The sequence below is a fragment of the Bubalus kerabau genome, chromosome 19, assembly GCF_029407905.1.
Source record: "Bubalus kerabau isolate K-KA32 ecotype Philippines breed swamp buffalo chromosome 19, PCC_UOA_SB_1v2, whole genome shotgun sequence".
NCBI classification, from domain to species: Eukaryota; Metazoa; Chordata; class Mammalia; order Artiodactyla; family Bovidae; genus Bubalus; species Bubalus kerabau.
In genome coordinates this window covers 64,867,070-64,875,560 of record NC_073642.1, presented here as the reverse complement: position 1 = coordinate 64,875,560, position 8,491 = coordinate 64,867,070, and the positions used below count along the sequence as shown (strand labels likewise).

Sequence of the window (8,491 nt, the reverse complement as noted above, 5' to 3'; positions counted from 1 at the left end):
GGTTCCTAATCTTTTTTGTGCTATGGAGCTGGGAAAGCAGAGGGTCTTAGTGCGTGATATAAATCTGGAAGATTACAAAGGGAACTGATTATACTGAAATACAGCTATCAAGATACTTGAAAGCAAACGTGAGATACAGAAAGACACGTGCTTCTTTATGAATGCATGTCAGTTCCAAGACCTAGCCAATGACCAGATCTACCAACTACTGTCATTTCTAAGTAGTGATGAGTGAAAGTTATATTGCGAGATATCTATAACTGCAAAGTCACAGGAACCATCTGTACCTCTGTGGGGTTTGTTTTTTTTTTTGGCCTATTGTTGGGGGCCGGCATGAGGCACTCCGCCCATGGCAAAGGTCATGAGGAAGGAGGCTCGACATACGCAAAGGCGGGATCGAGCCTCAGGAGTCCCCCTGGAAATCCTCGAGCATCTACCCCCATAACCAGAGCCTGCCTACTTTACTACTTTGTGCTCTCACCTACACCTCTGACTTTACGGGGGGCTGTCCCCCACCACCTCTTTCGGAGAAGGAGTTAACCTAAAGCTCCAGTTGATAAAAACCCCTGGGCGTGACAAGAGTGTTTTAACCTACAAACTCCTCTGAAGGTTCTCTAGCCTGCCTGACAGGCTTGTCCGGCCACATGTGATTGCTCACAGCCTCCCAACCGTGAGAGGCACAAGATGCTTTAAACCTTCTAAAAACAGGTTCCTTAGAAAAGTTAGAAAATTATTAGTATAAGTATAATGGGCTGATTAGAAATCATATTGGTGAAGGGTTTTTCATTTGTTGAGCCAATGTTTACTGCTAAGTCTCCACATCCCCTGCCCTTATACACATTAATGAATATATAGAAGAAATAAGTATTAACCTTTGATATTAATCACGTTAGACCTTAGGCTAAGTAAATTCTTTCCTTAACTAAAACCCACTACACCCTCACCCTATAGGAATGTAACTTTATTTGGGTGGCGTCTGTTTTAAGAATAATCACCCCTGGAGAAATAAGTGTCCTGGTTGACTGACCGCTGTCACAAGGAGAGGGTCGTAAATTGTCAGCAGGCCCCCTGGCCAGAAGATGATGTAACACCCCTAAGACCTCTGTATACATTTGTATGAAGCACCTGACTTTGATAAAAGTCAGGACTGCTGACCCCGCGTGACTTTTGCATAACACCTCAGTGTATAAAAGTAGACCATGGAAAATAAAGAATTGGGATCAGTTCCTCGAAAGACTGGTCTCCCCATGTCTCTCTCTCTCTCACTCTGGTTGAGTCTCCATCTGGAGCGCGGAACCCACCATGCTTACTAATTATGCCTGGGCTTCTAAGATCCGACCGGGGAGGCCTCAGTGTCTCCTCTCCTTCGGGAGAACGGAAGGACGCCTGCGGCCTACGTAAGTGGTGCAAGCTTCTTGTCTTGAAGTTTTATTGGTCCCCCGCGTAAACCAAGCTACTCAGCCTCTTTTCTCCACTGAATTTTCCTACTGAGCTATCCTTATTCTATTCCTTAATTAACGTTTAATTAAGTTGTTCCCTGACCCTCGCCTAGCCGTCTCTCCTTCGAATACCCTGGATCAGCTGGGGCTGGACCCCGGCAGGTGGCGCCCGAGACAGGATATTCCAAGGTAAGCTCCCTGCAATTAGGGTCATCAGCTCTATTGCTCCCCCGTTCTCGGAACAACTGGGTCATCAGCCCTCTTGTTCCCCCACGGAGCAGTTTGGGTCATCAGCTCTACTGCTCCTCCCTCGGAACAGTTTGGGTCATCAGCCTTCTGTTCCCCCCCCGGGACAATCTGGGTCATCAGCCCAATTGTTCTTCCAGTGTTCGGGACGGCTAGGACCCCACTCAAGGGTGCCCCGGACCCCCCTGTAGGATAGACAGGGCGAGAGGAGTGGGAAGTGTTGAAAGTGTTGAAGAGTTAGAGAGAAAAAACGGTTTCTAAAAAGGCTGACAAGAAAGGCCTGATCTTTTGATAGCTAAAAGCAAAATCTATTATACTTAATTTTCTGACATGGGTAACACTGAAACTAAGAATGGCAACTCTTTATACAAGTAATCTTGAAACTGTTAAAGAGGCTACTGTTAATTTAGATACTTGGGTGAAGGTAAAAAACCAACTAAAAACTTATCCTATAAATATGATTAAAAATGTTCTGGACCCTCGTCATGAGGCTGTGGGATAACCTAAGGGAGAGGCTATAGCAGTGGATGGTAGTGGGTCTCCACCTTCTGCGCAGATCATATTTTCTGCCATTGATGAGGAAAAGGAGGGAGACTGTGCTCTACCTCCCGAGGAGTGAGAGGGCTTACAGGACGCTGCGGCCGGGCGCCCTGGTGAGCCCCCTCTCCCTCTACACAAACCTTTAAAAATTTATCCAACAATTTCTGATTTAAGGTGACTACTCCACCTCCGCTTGCACCTCCCAGGGCCTAAGAATTCCCCAGTTTACATCCAAAGCCTCCCAGAGCATTGCCTAAGGTTGAAAAAGATTAAAAGTTTTCTTTTAAACAAAGTAGCTTTTAAAGAATACACAATATACAGAGCCTGCTCCTTGCAAAAAACCCCCTCAGGGGGGCCTCACCCAAGCAAAAAAAAAAAAAAAAAGAGAGAAAAAGAAAAAAGTGAAAAAGAAAAAAGGAAAGAAAATAGAGAAAGATCTAAAGATAAAAAAAGAACTAAAGAGTGAAAAGGAGAGAGGAACGGAGAAATAAGGAATCAGGGAATGCAGCAAGATAGAAAAAGGAAAAAAGGAAGTTAGAAAAAGAGATACAGAGAGAAAGAGAGGGGGAGAGAGAGAAATAAAGTAAGAAGGAAAAAGGGGGAATGAAAGAGGGAAACAGGAAGGAAATGATAGTAAAAGAGAAGAGGAAGGAAAAAAGATAGAGTGAGGGAAAGAAAACTTGAGAAAGATTTAGAGAAGAAGGAAAAAAAAAAAAATCAGCAGAGGAGAGAGGAGAGGACTTAGAGGACACTGTGGCCTGACGCCCTGGCGAGCTACCTCCCCCTCTGCGCAAACTTTAAAAAAAAAACTTATCCACCACTTTCTGATTTGGGGCGCTAGCCGCCGCCTCCGTTTGCGCCTTCCAGGGCCCAAGAGTTCCCCACTTTGCCCCCAAAGCCTCTCAAAGTGTTGCCTAAGCCTGAAAAAGATAAAAAGTTTTTTAAACAGTGGAGCTTTTAAAACAGACTGCATGCACAATATGCAAAGGTGCTCCTTGGAGAAAACCCCCTCAGGGGGGTCTCACCCAGGCTAAGAGAAAAGCAGAAAGGTAAGGGGATTTAGCAACAATGTTAACCCTTGACAAGCCGGTTACTCCAATTCCAATGGGAGTGGCTGGCCCCCTACCTGAGGGCATTGTAGGACTTGTGCTAGGGCGTAGCTCGCTTTCTTTTCAAAAAATTTCGGTGGTGCACGGTGTAGTAGATTCTGATTATATTGAGAAATTAAAATTTTGACCTCACCGCCTACTAAAACTGTGCAAATTAATAAAGGTCAAAGAGTAACACAGCTTTTGCTTTTACCTTAGTATCAGACAGGAAAAAACTTGACTTCTCAGGCTAGGAGCCACAGAGTATTTGGATTTAGTGATCTAGCTTTTTGGGTGCAGGAAATTACAGCTCCAAGGCCTTTAAAAGATCTTTTAATTCAAGAAAATAAAATGTCAGGGCTATTAGACACAAGAACAGACATCTCTTAACATTGCTGGAAAAAACTGGCCCAGTTCCTGGCCCACGCATACTACTGAAAATGAGTTGGTGAGATTAGAGAAAGTGGTATGCAGGGTGGGAATGCTGTAGAAAAAAAGGTGAGGGAGAGTTTAAAACCTTCAGGAGTAGTGAGTTCCCCATTGCTGGAAGTATTCAAGCAAAGATTAGATGGTTGCTTGTCATATAAAAAGCTATTGACCAGATTTAGTTTACAAAACGATAATTGGAGAAGCTTATAAAGATGTTGTGCAACACCTCTTTACTTGCTTCTCATATTTAGGTGCCAAAAGTTTTGAAAATTGATAATGCCCATTTGAAGATTGTTTACTAACTTTAAATGATTTCCAAAAATTATTAGGGGACATTAACTAGATACGCCCACATTTAAAACTGACTACTGCAGATTTAAAGCCTTTATTTGATTGCTTAAAAAGCGATCCTAATTCCAGTTCTAAGCGAAAGTTGACTAAGACGACAGACAGACGGCTCTTGTTAAAGTAGATGAGACTTTAAGTGATCAGTTAATTAGGATTAATAATACCAAAAGATGAGATTAAATTATTCTTGCCACAAAACATACACCTACAGGGTACTTGTGACAAAAAGGCCCATTGGTTCCATCTACCAGTGACCCCAAGAAAAATAGTTTTATCTTATCCCAGCTTGGTGGCACAATTAATTATAAAAGGAGGAAAAAAGAAGTGTGGAACTTTTTACAAAAAGAAGTAACAAATATAGTAATTCCATTCAATAAGGATCAACTGCAAGTCTTTTACAAAATAGTGATGATTGGCAAGTTGCCCTGATAGATTTCAGGGGTCAAATTTTGTTTCATTTGCCCTCAAGCCCCCATAGTAGTTAAAAGTTCAAAAATGTTAGATTGGCAGTTTAAAGATACCTGTGAAACTTTCCAACCCTATGTAGTTCCTATGCTCTCCTTTACCCTATGGGAGAGGGACGTGCTGTCTCAAATAGGAAATACTCAGAGAAGGGTTTTCTCAATTTCTTAGTTATCAACAGGCGGTACAATTAACAATACTATATATATTATTATTATAAATACATAATATAAATATATTTGCCTAATTGCAGTTTGCCTAATTAGATATGGGTATACATAATTCTATTTATAGATCTATACTTAACTAATTTGTATATAAATTAAAATGTATACTATATATGCATATTATATATATACTGTATAATTAAATGTATATTGCAGTAATATAATGTGTGTGTGGCTGATATTAATTGGTATGGATTGATGCTGTGATGATATATGTTCTATATACTGTATAATTATATTATATATGTGTGACATATATTATTGCAGTACATTGGTTTGTGTTGGTTGGTATTAGCTGTGTACGTATTGTATTGCTTTAATATATATTAATTAATAATTATAAAGATTAATTCAAGTATATTGATTTATATATATTAGATGTCAATAAGTTTATACTTGTTGCCATATATAAATACATATATAAATACATTTTGCATTTAGGCATATCTATATACCAAAATGAGATAAGGAGTTTATACATTTATTATTTAAATTTATACAGAGACCTAAACTAAACATTAGACCTAAATTAACATATCCTTAAATTTATGTTGTTAAAATGTAAATTTTAAAAATTTTAAAAATTAAATTGACAACTGCTTGACAATTCCTTTACCATAAAACCCCCATAGGTGTAATTGGGGTAGCCAGACAAAAAATTGGTTTTATGGCAAAACGGCCCCCCTAGAGTGGGTCCATCTTCCCGCTCAAACTAAAAAAGTAGTGGCTTCTTATCCAGGATTGATAGCTACTTTGATATTAAAAGAAAAAAGCGGAACATTAAATTATTTGGTAAAGAGACATCAGAAATTGTAATTCCATATAATAAGAAACAACTTGATGCTCTTCTAATGTTTGAAAATTGGCAGATTGCTATAGGAAACTATTTTGGTCAAATTTTTGCATCATTTACCTTCACATGTTTTGTTGAATTTTATATCCAGACATCCAGTTATTTTTCCTGTCAGATGTAAACAATCTCCTATTCCAAATGCCCAGATAGTTTTTACTGATGGGTCAGCAAATGGTAAAGCCTCCATAGTCACTAAAAATCACCAAAAGGTTTTAGAAACATGGGAAACTTCAGGTCAAAGAGCTGAAATAACAGCAGTCATAGAGGCTTTTGCTATGTTTGCAGATGAGGAATTTAATCTTTACTCTGATTCTCAGTATATTGTCAGGTTGTTTCCACACATTGAAACAGCGGTTTTGCCTGAAAATAAAACTACCATATTTCATTTGTTAAGTAATTTACAGCAACAAATTTAGAAAAGAAAGAAAATATTTTTTATTGGACACATTTGGGCTCATTCCGGATTGCCCGGCCCTTTAAATGCCTTTAATGATTTGGCTGACTTGTTAACCAGAAATACAGTGGCTACTGTGATTGAGGAGGCCAGAGCCTCTCACTCACTTCATCATCAATATGCTACTGCTTTAAGATATCAATTCCAAATTCCCAGAGAAACTGCTAGGGAGATTGTGCGCTCTTGCTTACACTGCCCCACTGTTTATAATAGTTTACCTATGGGAGTTAATCCTTGCGGTCTCAAACCTAACGTACTCTGGCAAATGGATGTTAACTCATGTCTCTTCATTTGGAAAACTGTCTTTTGTTAATGTAACTGTAGATACCTTTTCTCACGTTATTATTGCAACTGCTCGTACAGGGGAAGTAGTTAAAGATGTGATACAACATCTCTTTACTTGTTTTTCATATTTGGGCCTGCCAAAAGCTCTAAAAAACTGACAACGCTCCTGCTTACACTTCTAAGTCTTTTCAGGAATTTTGTATAAAGTTTCAAATTAAACATAATACTGTCATCCCTTATAATCCCCAGGGACAGGCCATTGTTGAAAGAGCGCATCAAACATTAAAAATCCAAATTCAAAAACTAAAAGAAGGGGAGTTTAAGTATAGCTCTTCCCATCAAATCTCCCCATCAAACATGCTCTTTTCGTAATAAATATTCTAAATACTGATCTGGCTGGAACTACTGCAATGCTTCGTCATTGGTGCCTAGAGCAATTAAATGCAAAACCATTATTCAAATGGAAGGACCTCTTCTCAGGACAATGGGAGGGTCCTGACCCATTATTAACTAGCGGTCGAGGATGTGCTTGTATTTTTCCAGAGGACGCAGATTCACCAATTTGGGTTCCAGACAGGCCAGGTTCGAGGCACGCACTTGCTCGCCCCGCCCACCAGGCAGGTCTCGCCTCCGCGCTTCCAGCCTCGCCCTGCACCTTCCTCGCTGCACCCCACGACCTAGAGCAAAGAAGTTTGTGCAGCAAGTGAGGGCCAGAGAGGAGAGCGCACCCGCAAAGTGCCATCCAGACCAGCGCAGCGCCCGCCAGCAGGGGAGACAAGATAAACATCGAGATCCCGGCGAGACTGACAGGGCTGCTGCAGCGTGAACTCCAACCAAAAAATAATTCTACTTATTCTGTTTTAGCTTGTCTACCCTCGCCTTATGTTTTCCTTTTTACTAATGACTCCAACAAACTTAATGTATTCATGAATTATTCAGGTGGACCTAACGTGGTAACTTGTGAACAATGTATGCTTTCATCTTGTTTAAACCCTCAATGTAATGTTTGCTCCTTTGTGGTGTTACAATGCCCATCCTATCTTATGGTGCCTATATGATAGCTATGGTCTTGCCGTGTTACAGCAACTACAGGATTTAATGCGATCGCGACGGTTTGTGGGCCTACTTATTTTAGGAATATCAGCTTTAATAGCAGCAATTAGTTCTGTTACTGCGGCAGCAATATCATTGACTCAACAAGTGCATACTGCCCAATATGTTGATACTATGTCTAAAAATGTCTCTTTAACTCTAGCAACACAGGAAGTTATAGATAGAAATTTAGAGATGAGAGTAGACGCCTTAGAAGAGGCAATAATGCATAGTGGCACTGAGTTACAGGCTTTAAAGGTGAAGATGGCTTTGACATGCCACGCTGATTACAGGTGGATATGCGTGACATCTTTGAAGGTAAACGAGACAGATTATGAATGGGAAAAGATTAAAAATCATATCTCAGGTGTTTGAAATAGTTCTGATATTGGCCTGGACTTAGGGAAACTTCATAATCAAATACAGACCTTGGAACACTCTCGACTGGATTTTACCGCCGCTGGAGCAGCTAATGACTTTTTTCATACCTTCTCTAACTTTATTTCTGGAAAAAATATTCTGTCTAATATCCCTAGTTATGCTGTCGTTGGTGCTCAAATCCTACTTCTCATAAACATTCTTCCTTGTATTGTCAGGATTCTTCAGCAGAGCATTCGGAAGCTCTCGACTGAGCTGCATCTGGCTGTTTTAAGAAATAAAAAAGGGGGAGAGCCCCCCGTAAAGTCAGAGGTGTAGGTGAGAGCACAAAGTAGTAAAGTAGGCAGGCTCTGGTTATGGGGGTAGATGCTCGAGGATTTCCAGGGGGACTCCTGAGGCTCGATCCCGCCTTTGCGTATGTCGAGCCTCCTTCCTCATGACCTTTGCCATGGGCGGAGTGCCTCATGCCGGCCCCCAACAGCCTATACTTCTTTTCTCTAAAAAATTTTATTTTGAAATAATGACTTAGAAGACATTGCAAAAATAGAAGAGTGGTCTCGTTTACTCATCACTGACCTCCTTCCAATGGAGAAATGTGATCATAATTCTGTCCATTATCAAAACCAGGAAATTGGTTGGCACAGGTGATG

The 8,491-nt window shown here is 40.5% G+C and overlaps 1 long non-coding RNA gene across 1 annotated transcript; it reads left to right on the top strand.

Annotated features, from left to right (window-relative positions):
• The first annotated feature begins 337 nt into the window (after window positions 1-337).
• On the top strand, window positions 338-7,795 carry LOC129634184 (uncharacterized). The gene is made up of 2 exons (XR_008705462.1): window positions 338-1,628; window positions 6,915-7,795. It is a non-coding gene; the product is annotated as an uncharacterized LOC129634184 (long non-coding RNA).
• The last annotated feature ends 696 nt before the right edge of the window (window positions 7,796-8,491 follow it).